Here is a 10,938-nt window from a genome sequence, read left to right on the forward strand (position 1 = left end):
AGTGACTCATCAACCCAGGGTGAGTCCTAGCAGCTACTGTAGGGAGGCCAAGCCCTGCACCCAGGGCTGGGCTGCGTTGGCTGCTGGAGGGGCCCAGCGTTACGCTTCAATTCGTGCAGCAGAGTCACAACTCAGTTTCCCATCACTGCCGAACACAAATCCAAAGCCGCCGTCTGATGCAAGCGCGTGTCACCAGGGAGACGGTGTAGTCATACAGCGCTGCGAGCGGAAAGCTCAGGGACGCGGATCCCTCAGTGCCAAACGCACGTGTATCAGCACGTTCAACATCACAGGCAGAGCAGCGAAAGCTCAGAAACTCGCCAATGAGGAAATGCGGTCCTCCTGAAAGATGTGCCCACACGCGTTACATCGCCCATAAGTCCCACACATGGTGCCACAGGAATCCTGAACTCACAGATGCGCAGTATTCATTGCCAGTATTTGCTCCTGCTTTCTAGTCCATGCGGCTTTCCCCCCAAGTGAATGAGCGCAGACTAACTAGCAAAACTCCTGTGTGGCTCCCATGCGGCTCACTTGGCAAAAGCATCTGCCTACAGCACTGCAGGTTTGAACCTTAGCTATGTCTGTTAGTGTGGTCTTAAGTAAGCCTGGGCTTCCTGCGGTTCCACAGCGTTTCCATTGCCTTAGCGCTCCCTTACCTTTTACTGACTCTACCCAACACCCACAAATGCCCAGTGACAGATCCATCTCTCCTCCAATCAAGAGCTACCTCTCTTCTGCAGTACTGTGTGGACTGTCAGGTGTGAAACGGACCCTGGCCTGTGTACGTAAATGTACGTTTCTGTATCAAAGCTAGGCTTGACTGATATTGCATTTCGGTCTTTAATGCGTCAGAGTACCGCACTGCCAGCCCAAGCCAAGGCTCCCAGGCCTTCTGAAGCTCGGCCAGGGACCCACAGTGAGCGGTAAGCGACAGTAATTACCGCCATGCTGAGGGAGAGAAATAGAGCGCATATGGCAGGCGTCACCCCGCACGGACGCGCGAGCGCTGCCCGGCAACCAGGCCCCCGTGACATCACCACTATGCTCTCAAACCGTGGGAAACAGCAGAGGGCATGGAAATAACAGGACTTCTTTTTTAGATGACACGGCCAATCAGCTGCACACTTTACCAGTCACAAAAGCTCAAAAGCCTATGGCATGACTGCCGTGTTAATAAGACAAATTCAGAGTGAACGTATGTGCCGATCCAGAAACAGGAACACTGCAGTCTGGTTGAAAGTTCTTCTTTTCATTGAGTCAAGCTGAACAGAGAGCTGAAGGGCCGTGTGTGACATTCACAGCAACGCTGGGGAACGACAGAAATCCCAACAGCAGAGGGGAAGGGAGGAAAGAGAGGAAGTTGTCGTTCTGGTCATCGTTCTCGTGTGATCTGGGTTACATGTTGCGATGAGAAAACACATGGCGTTTAGAAGGGGAATCACGACACACAGTACACTTAAGTGTATCCGGAGACTATAACGGAAAAACCCAACATGCATGAGAATCCAAATGCAGAACCTAGGCATTTCAAGCCCAGTTCCCTAACTGTTACACTACATTGCTGACTTGATATTCTGAAATTAGAGCTGTCTTCCCAGTGAACACAAAACATTCTCACAACGTTGCTGCCGTGCTGTGTGAACATTTTGTGTTAGCTGGGTTTTTACTGTCCATTTGTTTTAGTAGAATTGTGGGGAATCACCTTTCGTATTAGTAGAACTGTGGGGACTTACCAACCTATAGTTAGTATCTACAGACCCAATGGCAAAAATAGAACAGATCGGAATTTCTCTGTGTCATTTTAAATCAGATGGTTGGACATATTTTTCACTTATTATTGGTTTTTATTATCTTTTCGAGGTCAGCTGACTGAAAAAAATGGCAGGCAGACTGCATCACCATGTATAGGGCTAAAGATTTTTCTGACCGCTTTCCATTGTTCAGTTTATTACTTTAAAAGGCAGAAATTTCGAAAGCTTGGGGAGGTGCCATGGTTACATAGAGCATAACTCCTGTCTTGGTTCTGTGTGACAGGCAGCACAGAAAACAGTGAAATGTTTGCAGGAAGATGACTCAACTGCTCCAAACGCAGACAGACGGACTCACAGAGACCTAGAACATTACATCACCGTAACGGCCAATGCCATGACGACAAACCGGCAAATGTGCAGCTACACGCTACAGACACGGTCGCAGCTGAAAATGGCGCCATGCCATATTTCATAAACAAAAATACATATGTGAAGTGACAGCACAAATTGTAAGAAAACAATAATAAAATAAAAAGTGTGAATTGAACATTAATATTTACATACCATTAAATCATCAGTTCATTTTAACACAGAACAGAACTGTTTACTGCTTGATCACAGAACGGAGGTCTGTATTGTATCGTAGACTTGTTGTACATATCGGTGTTGTTTAGTGATTTGGAAGCACCATCGCATACCTATCTATGATTGGTCCTTGCTAACAGGTCAGGACCTGCGATTGGTTCTCTCACCTGCTCACAGGTCCTGTTCAGCAGTCGCAGGGGAACGAGCTGGGCTTCTCACAGGGCTGTCTCACCTTCCGATCACCGACATACAGAGCAACCACACCTGCAGCAGGAAACAGGAAACGGAAAACAGGAAGTGGTGAGGGCACGGCCCAGGAGGACTCCTATCTGCTGGAGAACAAGGGCATTTGGAAATTAAAATAAAGAGAAATGGCAGATGCGAATAAAAGAGACTGCAATGCAGGACCCTGTGGGGCTGGAGTCCTTTCACCAACAGAGGGGACGTCAAGGGATGAGCTTAAAAGTGCAGAGTTTCATTTTACAGTTCCAGGCATTCACACAGCGGCCGCAGAACAGGATCCCACACAGATATACAGGGAAGTTAAGGGCTCAGAATGCAGCAGTCAACACAATTCTGGCTTAGTTATATCTGAGAACCGCACTGACTGAACAAAAGCCAAGAAGATATGGTGAGCGAGAGCAGAGAAGCAGCTTATATAGCGGAAACTGGGGATATCTGTTCCATTCCGAGTCCCTGGGAGAAGTGTGGCGGGGGGGGGGGTGGGAGGAGGCACCCACAATGGATCGATCCAGGTCATGTGTGCGCTAATACCAGTTCCTAAATCATTAAAACTGAGCACATCATAGCGCTAACAATTTAATTAGCCTACATAATAACCCTGCAGTACAGGCCCTGGTGGACTACTTTAGGCACATGCTGTAACTGGGTAGAGAACAGGTGGCTTCACCGAATGTCTGGGAATAAGGGAATATCTATCCAGCATGGTTGCACGGTGGCCTTAATGAATTAAATTACACCACAGGGCCATAAGTCACCTAATAACACTAGTACCACTTGTATCGGATCTTACATCACGCCTGGTAACAACCATGCTCAAGAATGAAATAATGCATGCGCAAAGGTCAAGCAATCAACAACAAGGGGCGATTCACCTGCTTAATTAGCACACAGAAGGTAATTCTCTCTGCAGTTACGGCCTATGCATACTTATCTGTTAGCTACACAGCTGCCAGGAGATCTATCGCACACACTGGCGGCCATGTAAAGCAAGCCAGGAAAACGGCCATCGACACTGATGAAGGTTAGCAGTTACCGTGTCTGTCCAGTCTTTAAAGAATTATAGGCCAGCCTCGGCCATTGTAATAATTAGCAACAAATCGCTCGGCCCCAGTCGCCTGTCATGAGGGGCTGTGTACCACCGTGGCCTGGAGCTCTGATGGCGCATCACTGCTTTCAGGGAAGTCAAGAGCAAATCCATCACCGTCTTGCCTCATGGCTTGCTCATGCAGTGCTGAATCAGAGGGCTAAATCACTGCACCGGGCCTCTGCTGACCACGCCCATCACCCCATCTCCCTCAGCCAAAGCTTGCGTGAGATCTCCATGGCAACAGAGTCAAAATAAAGCAGCAGCATGTCTGTTGGAGCAGATGACTCCTGTCAAATCTTTTGACTGGATTTTTGAGTGAGAATAGCCTACCTGCCTGACCTGCCGCCATTCCTAGGCTTAAATCTGAAACTATCTGGCTGATAGAATTTAGGTCTTATTCCTATAGCTATGTGAAGTGATTTGTATCAGTGTTTTGAATTTGGAATGTTTAAACTGAATTATTCTATTTAGAAACTGAAAATGAATTGCATGACTACAATTTGTATTTCAACATTTAAAACTGAATGGTTTGAAATTTAATCCGGTCTTCAAGGCATTCAATTTTCACTTTTAACTCCAAGTTATATAGCCTATCAGGTTCAATACGCTTTCAAATTCGGTTCTTACAATTCAATTCCAGTTTTCTGTAGCTCCTTAAGTGGAGGCAATATTTTATCCATCCTTCGCGGTGTTGCGGTGGCACGTGAAGCACATAATGAAGCTTGAAACCACAGATGATGACCAAAAACCGAACTCACTGGTAGGCTATGTAAAGACCACGGAACAGTTCAGTGGCAAAGCTTCTTTAAACTGGCCAGAATACACTACAATAAGACTTCCAGTTTTTTGCTGCCGATTTACTTTTGCGGACCTTTTCAACCAAAATAAAAGAAGTAAGCTGGGCGGCTTAAATGTTAGAATTCTGACCTCAGCTGACGCCTCAAGACACACTTACAGACTTTGGAATTCTGAGTGTATGCACACTAGAAGTCTAGCCATATGTTTCTGGCCAGAGAGTCCCTGACAGTAACCAGGGAAACACAACCCATCCACACACCTGTGCTTTATTAAGATTTAATTACCCCGCCATTCCCCTGAAAAATACATCGGAGTGCAAAATAACTAAAGTGTAAAACTGTATTTTTAACGTTTCATCCCAGCTCAGGGGAATCATTTCTTGTGTCCTGTCTTGTTTAAAATTTTACTTTATCACGCACAACCTGGAAATGTCTCTCTGACCTGAACTGATGCATTTTTCCCTCAAAAATCCATCCATAAATATACATGAATGTACCGAGGAGTAAGTAATAGCCCATATGACAAGTCAGACAGGCCAAAGTCAGGCATGAACTGTATGTTCCCTCTTTTAGAAGAGTCAAGTAAGGATCTGCTTTGGATATCTGACTGTATGGTACATATTTTGTACGTTCACAGAAAATAATTTCACGTGTGCCCTTTTCCGTCAAAGGTCTTAAAAGGATTTTATATGCGCAATGATTTGCATTTCCTACTCAAAAGATTAGCATTTATATCAAAGGAGGGCACTTAAAGTCTATGATGGCCACGCACGTGCTATATCTTTTTTTTTTGTGAATTAGCATAACAATAGCATATATTCATAGGTAAAATGTATAATGGAACAAAAGCATGTTCCATTTTCCTGAAGTCAATATGTGAGCACACCGAGTGATTCACTCAATTTCAAACAAGAAGTGCAAGTCAAACGCTGGCAGATAGCACAGCCTCTGCTTAATCCTTCTACGTCAAAGCTCCTGACGCATCCACAGCACTACTGTCATTCATGCATGCAAAGTATACCAAAGATGCGATTAACTTGAAATTACTTCTATGTGCACTTTGCGGAGGAGGCAAAGGTCTAAACTCTTGAAATGCACGCGAGACCAGCCTCGCTGAACAGAATAACATCTACCGTCATTAAGTAATGAGCCTCAATTATGCACCCAAATGATCACACACGTAACAAAAATTTGCACTTACCACAGTTAAGAACACTTCACCTTTGTGGTCCATGCAAAAGCCATCTATCAATTTTGTACAAAAATATGCAAAACAACAGTGAACTCAGAGGTGGCACTGTACCAAACAACAGAAGAAATCAACGCACAATTTTCCTTCCTTCCTAGATTCAACCTAACTGCAGTGTTCATTTTCCTTCACTGAGTAATGAATTTATGCAATGATCCCCTTTTTTTCATGCTTTTTCTTTCATTGCACTGACCACAAAAATCATAATGATGTGTTAATTAACCTGAATCCACTAAGTTAATTTTACCCACGTGTTAAGTCAAGTACACTATATCAGACAGCACGGCAAAAAAACCGAGTCCAAGTCCATTGCGGGACCGCAGAACTTTCACATGGAAATTCCTAGCAGTGTTTTTTTAAGCGACTTCCCACGTGTAAACAAGTGAATCCTCTCACAGCTTGGACGAGTGTGGACTACTGTCTCGTTTCCGCTTTACATGAACAGGCAGCGGAGACAGATTCCACATCACAAACAAAAAAGAAAAAGGAAACAGGCCTAAAAGTTGCGACCCAGACTACCAGCATCCTTATCCCCGCTGGAAGAGGCCGGCTGAACTGTACTGTTTGTTTGCTTTCGAAGCCAACAGGCTTCACGGCTTACCGCCTGAGGTAGGACGCTGTATCTCAGGGGCACTGCGTCTCGCTCCAGCCTGACAGTGCTGGAATGCGATGGCAATTTCAGCAGTTTCAGGCGATGGTTCCTGTTATTGTTCCCTCTCCCCTTCCCTATCTGCCCGGGCAACACTGACGAGGGGAGGTGACGGGAAATGCTGTTTGATTATTTCCGTCATTTATGAGCAGCGCACAATTCCTCTCTCGCTCCTGGAACCACAGTCGGACAAACTCTCAGCTTCGACCCACCCGCGACTCTCTCCCATGACTCCCTCAGTGAGAACTTATTACTAATGGGATGCTTGCATTACATGCCATGAAATGTTCCTTTTAAAAGGCAACACCATGACCAGCATGTTGCTTGGCAATAATCTCCCGGAGTTCCAAGCCAATGTGACACACTGCACCTCAACCAGGTATACCAGATGAGCAACGCAGCTGCTGGCAGTGATGGCACCTTCAACATGCCAGCACTGCGCTGATACAAAAAGGAGAAGTTTGAAAGCAACAGAACGTAATCTCTGCTTTGATGCATAGCTGAAGAGAGCAGGGGAATGCTGCAGACTTTCTGTCACAGAGAAGGAAGTCTGCAGGGACACTCCACCACAGACGTCCACAGCCATTATAAGATTATTTTCAGAGCTTTGATCTGAATTTAACATGAAACGACAAAAAGGGAAGGGAGGCGGGATGATTCACCGAGCGCGAGCAAACACTCTCCACAAGTGATCTTATGAGTACTGACAGAATAAAACGACCTCGCATCTTGGGAGACAATTACTGGGTAAAGCAACAGGACGTGCTACCGCAAGGTTCAGTTCCTCTGGCTCGGGGCATGATGCCGCCCTCCACAGCTCCAACTCCACCTCCACCTCAGAAGTAGACTTGATTTTGGCAGTCACTGAGGTTCAGAGCAGCCTTCTGCTCGGGTAGCAAGCAATGGGAATGCTGAAATACGGCTCACGTTCAAGCAATCTGTCTCTATGGGACCCTTCAATCTGCAGATCGGGAACGATTCTGTAGGCTGTCCTTGTCGTTTCACACCAATATTAAAGAATTGCACTGTGGGGGAAGAATGTATGTGGAGGGGGGTAACATAACTGGGTCACAGAGCTCACATGACTTCATAGGTTGGGAGAACTGTACATGGTTCTGGCTGGCTTCAGTTGATGTTAATGCAAAAAATACCTTTGCAAGGACTCAGCATTTCCACCAAGCTTATGCAAATCACCCTTCACAGTACTGCAGATGAAATGTTCAGGGAACATCTGTGGCATTCAACAGCAGACAAGCGTGCTCACAACTACACATTCCGCTACATTTTTCCCCACATGCAGTAGTCAACATCTGAGATTGTTTTACTTCAATAATTTCCCAAGATATTTCTGCGACCTGTGAATTTGGGCATCAATGTTACACTTTAAGCAGCCCGAGTGGTGAGAAAACTACTCATTAAATAAAAGTAATGACACAGAGGGATGATGGGAATTCTTTGTCATGAGGCACCAAAAATTACTGGTGCTGTAGCACAGTAAGGTACCCCAGATATAACAGACGTTTTTGTCATAACTAGAAACAAGCTTTTCCACTATTGCCTGTGGCATTTTTTTTAAGCCAGCTTATGTTCAAATAAATACTGTTATAAAATCATATTAGCAGGTTTATACAGTCTTTTTTGTTTGTTTGTTTTTTACTGGTAATTAAGGAGGAAAACTGAGTATGCAGATACCTTGAATACAAAAGTTAACATCAACAGATAATGTACTATTCTCCATGTAGTATTGACCTGAATTAAGACACATGCCTTGCCCTTTTAGTCCGTACTGCCACGCCAGTGACCTGCTAAATGCTTCTTAAAGTATTTCACAATATTGTCAGTAAACTACAGCAGAGGTAGCAATCTAAAGCCGGATTTATAAACAATAACGGAAAATAAAGAACATGGATCTCTTGACAGAAAGTTAATCCTGCAGCAATATGTTTAGTCCTTTCATGGAATCACAAACACATTCGCAAAATACGAATTTAAAAATAACATGCCTTAGTTTTAAGGAGTAATCTTAAAAACACAGTTGATGTCACACATAAAACATACTTACAATTAATATAGCTACGTATCTTTCGTTGCTTGTGAGCATGATAAAGATATCAATAAAACAATAAATTAGCCGAAATAAGCTGGGAGCGTGGAAGATCAATGGGCTGTTGCCTGTCTGTGTGTGGCAATGCAAGTTACCGTTGTCCACACTGACAAAAAGGATTAGACTAACCGTACTAAATAGCGAATGTTACAAATAAATTATCGTTAGCTATCGAAGATCTGTTGTTTGACCATCGTCCGCTTAATTCACTACAATACAAGCCACCAAAACAATCATAAGTGATCAGGTTATTTTTGCTGAACCGTTCTCTACGGTTTTTCATTCCCTTCATGCGCTGTCACTGCGGTCGTAGGCGAACAAAGCTAGACTAAGTTAGTAGACTAACTAAAAATGTTACAAGAGTGGTTACTTAGCATTGTTTCTAGCCTGCTGTAATTTAAGTTGAGTTACTCACGACGACTCGGTTATTAATAGGTAGTCTACCTATTGATACCTGACTAGGCCACATTGAAGTTTTCGTAATGTACACCGTGAACTCGCTAGCTCGTTGTCTTTATACCTAGCTAGCTAGCCTCCTAGTTTAAACTTATTGGGGGAACAATCCTCTACACGGAGTGAACGTTAAGCATTTCTTCACCAGCAACATTACAAATTGCTAGCGAACGGTTAGTCTAGTATAGCGAACTATATTTTAAGTAACTTACTTGCTAGCATTCATATTATGTAGCTAGACTTGTCTAACGTCAGTAATAATTTGGAATACACCAACAACACCAGCATGCTAGCGAGTTAAACAAATACATGGTCAACCTGCTTGGAATCTAGTAGTGTTTAGCAATGTTTTGCTAAACTTAGCCAAGTCTGAGCTGCTCAAGCACGTATCCTGCAGTGACTTTATGGCTGTGCTTACACTCAACTGTTATGGAATGTCGAGTCGCAGTAATTTCGACGAACATAATCAGTTAGCTACAACTTAGCACTTTATTACATACAAAGACAAGTAACGTTAATAGCCATACTAACGTTACCTAGCTACATAAGCAGTGATGATGAAATTATCTGTTAGCTAAATTACTGAATCACAATTTTATAGGCAACATTGTGTTGGTAGCTAACCTCGGTAACTCGGTAAACTATGCAGCAAAAATGTTATTTTTTGATATAGGGTAAACAGTTAGCTAGATAATGTGTAGCTAAACGTTTCACCTAGACTAGTAATATGAGCAATATTATGTAACGTCTTAAATATCTCCACTGTCTAGCCTATATTTTCTTGCGTCTCCTTCAATACATTCACAAATGTCCGTTAGCTAAGATAGCTCATGAAGCTAACACATTAGCTAGCTACATTTTGCGAATGTACACCACACCTAGCATTCCGCAACACCCATAAGCAACTACCACGCTTGCTAAACAGTTTTTTGCTAAAGAAAAACAAACTGCACCGTATGCACTTACAGGAGGATTCCTCATCTTCATACACCCGGGCGCCAAGAAATTCCTCTGTTGAAAATCTGCATGTTTTATTAACCACGCTAGCTAGAAGTACTAGACTATAGCAATTAATGTAGATTGACAGTTCCGATCTTCTATGTTTACTTTTTTTCTTCACAGATTTGTGAACCCCCTTGAGTGAGTGAACTCCGACGTCTTATGCTTCAGTATAAGTCGAATAGTTCAGCAAGAGCACACGACCCCTCCCCCAAAGATTTAGCGTAACGTTAGAGAGGGATACGAAGCTGGAATAGAGTGGTCCATCTTGGCTCCCTAGCAATTTCTGGTGGCGAGGAGTGAGGAATAGTCATCACGGTTCGTTTTGAACCAAAATGGCATCAGTTTCATAATCCCCCCGACTTTGATTTTCCAGCTTCACAAATTGGGGTCTGCGGATCAAAGTAATGGATAGATAGCGCCCCCTGCGCTAGGGAGATACGAATACAGTGCCAGCGGAACAGCATAAAATGTCTCGATATACATTTTTAAGCTTGCAATGGTGGTACTTTAATTCTACCCTTCCGCAAATAAAATTTAATATAATGCATTTTATTTTAGAATTGTATTATATGTAACACGAGCAATGCACAGTAGTGTAAAAGTACGCGACAGCTCACTTACCATGTTCACTTACCATGTTCAAACACATCCATAACCCTGTAAAAGCCAGAACCGAATCACACATATGGCCATTGTTTAACCTTTAAGCAGCCCCTTAGGGAATAACCAAGAGGCAAAATATGCTGCCCAATAGGAAATTGTTTAAAATAGTTTAAATTAGGTGCATACAAGTTTACAGTAATTAGAAATAGCAGGCATTTCTCATATTCAGGTAATTTTGTATTTCACAGTAACTAGCTTGAATGTTTTAGTGAGTTTCCTCACTATCCCAGGTGCATGAGATGAATGCTGACTGTTTGATAGATAAACATATACAAGACTATGTGATTACATGCATTTTTATTCCATCAAGGAAAACAGCACCACCCACTGGGATATTTTATATCCGTTCACA

At 43.4% G+C, this 10,938-nt stretch overlaps 1 protein-coding gene across 5 annotated transcripts in view; it reads right to left on the bottom strand.

The window, feature by feature from the left end:
• zfyve9a (zinc finger, FYVE domain containing 9a) overlaps positions 1 to 10,296 on the bottom strand; it is a 31,308-nt gene extending 21,012 nt beyond the window's left edge. For 3 of the 5 annotated variants that reach the window (XM_035421172.1, XM_035421168.1, XM_035421170.1), the window contains exons 1-2: positions 9,888 to 10,295; positions 2,507 to 2,603 (exon numbers count right to left, since the gene is read on the bottom strand). The gene's annotated coding sequence lies outside the window, so the exon portion shown is untranslated. Of the gene's footprint in view, positions 1 to 2,506; positions 2,604 to 8,426; positions 8,931 to 9,887 lie in introns of those variants that run through there. The other 2 variants (XM_035421171.1, XM_035421169.1) reach the window with 2 other exon arrangements.
• Between the last annotated feature and the right edge of the window lie 642 nt (positions 10,297 to 10,938).

This window comes from Anguilla anguilla, chromosome 6, assembly GCF_013347855.1.
Source record: "Anguilla anguilla isolate fAngAng1 chromosome 6, fAngAng1.pri, whole genome shotgun sequence".
Classification (NCBI taxonomy): domain Eukaryota; kingdom Metazoa; phylum Chordata; class Actinopteri; order Anguilliformes; family Anguillidae; genus Anguilla; species Anguilla anguilla.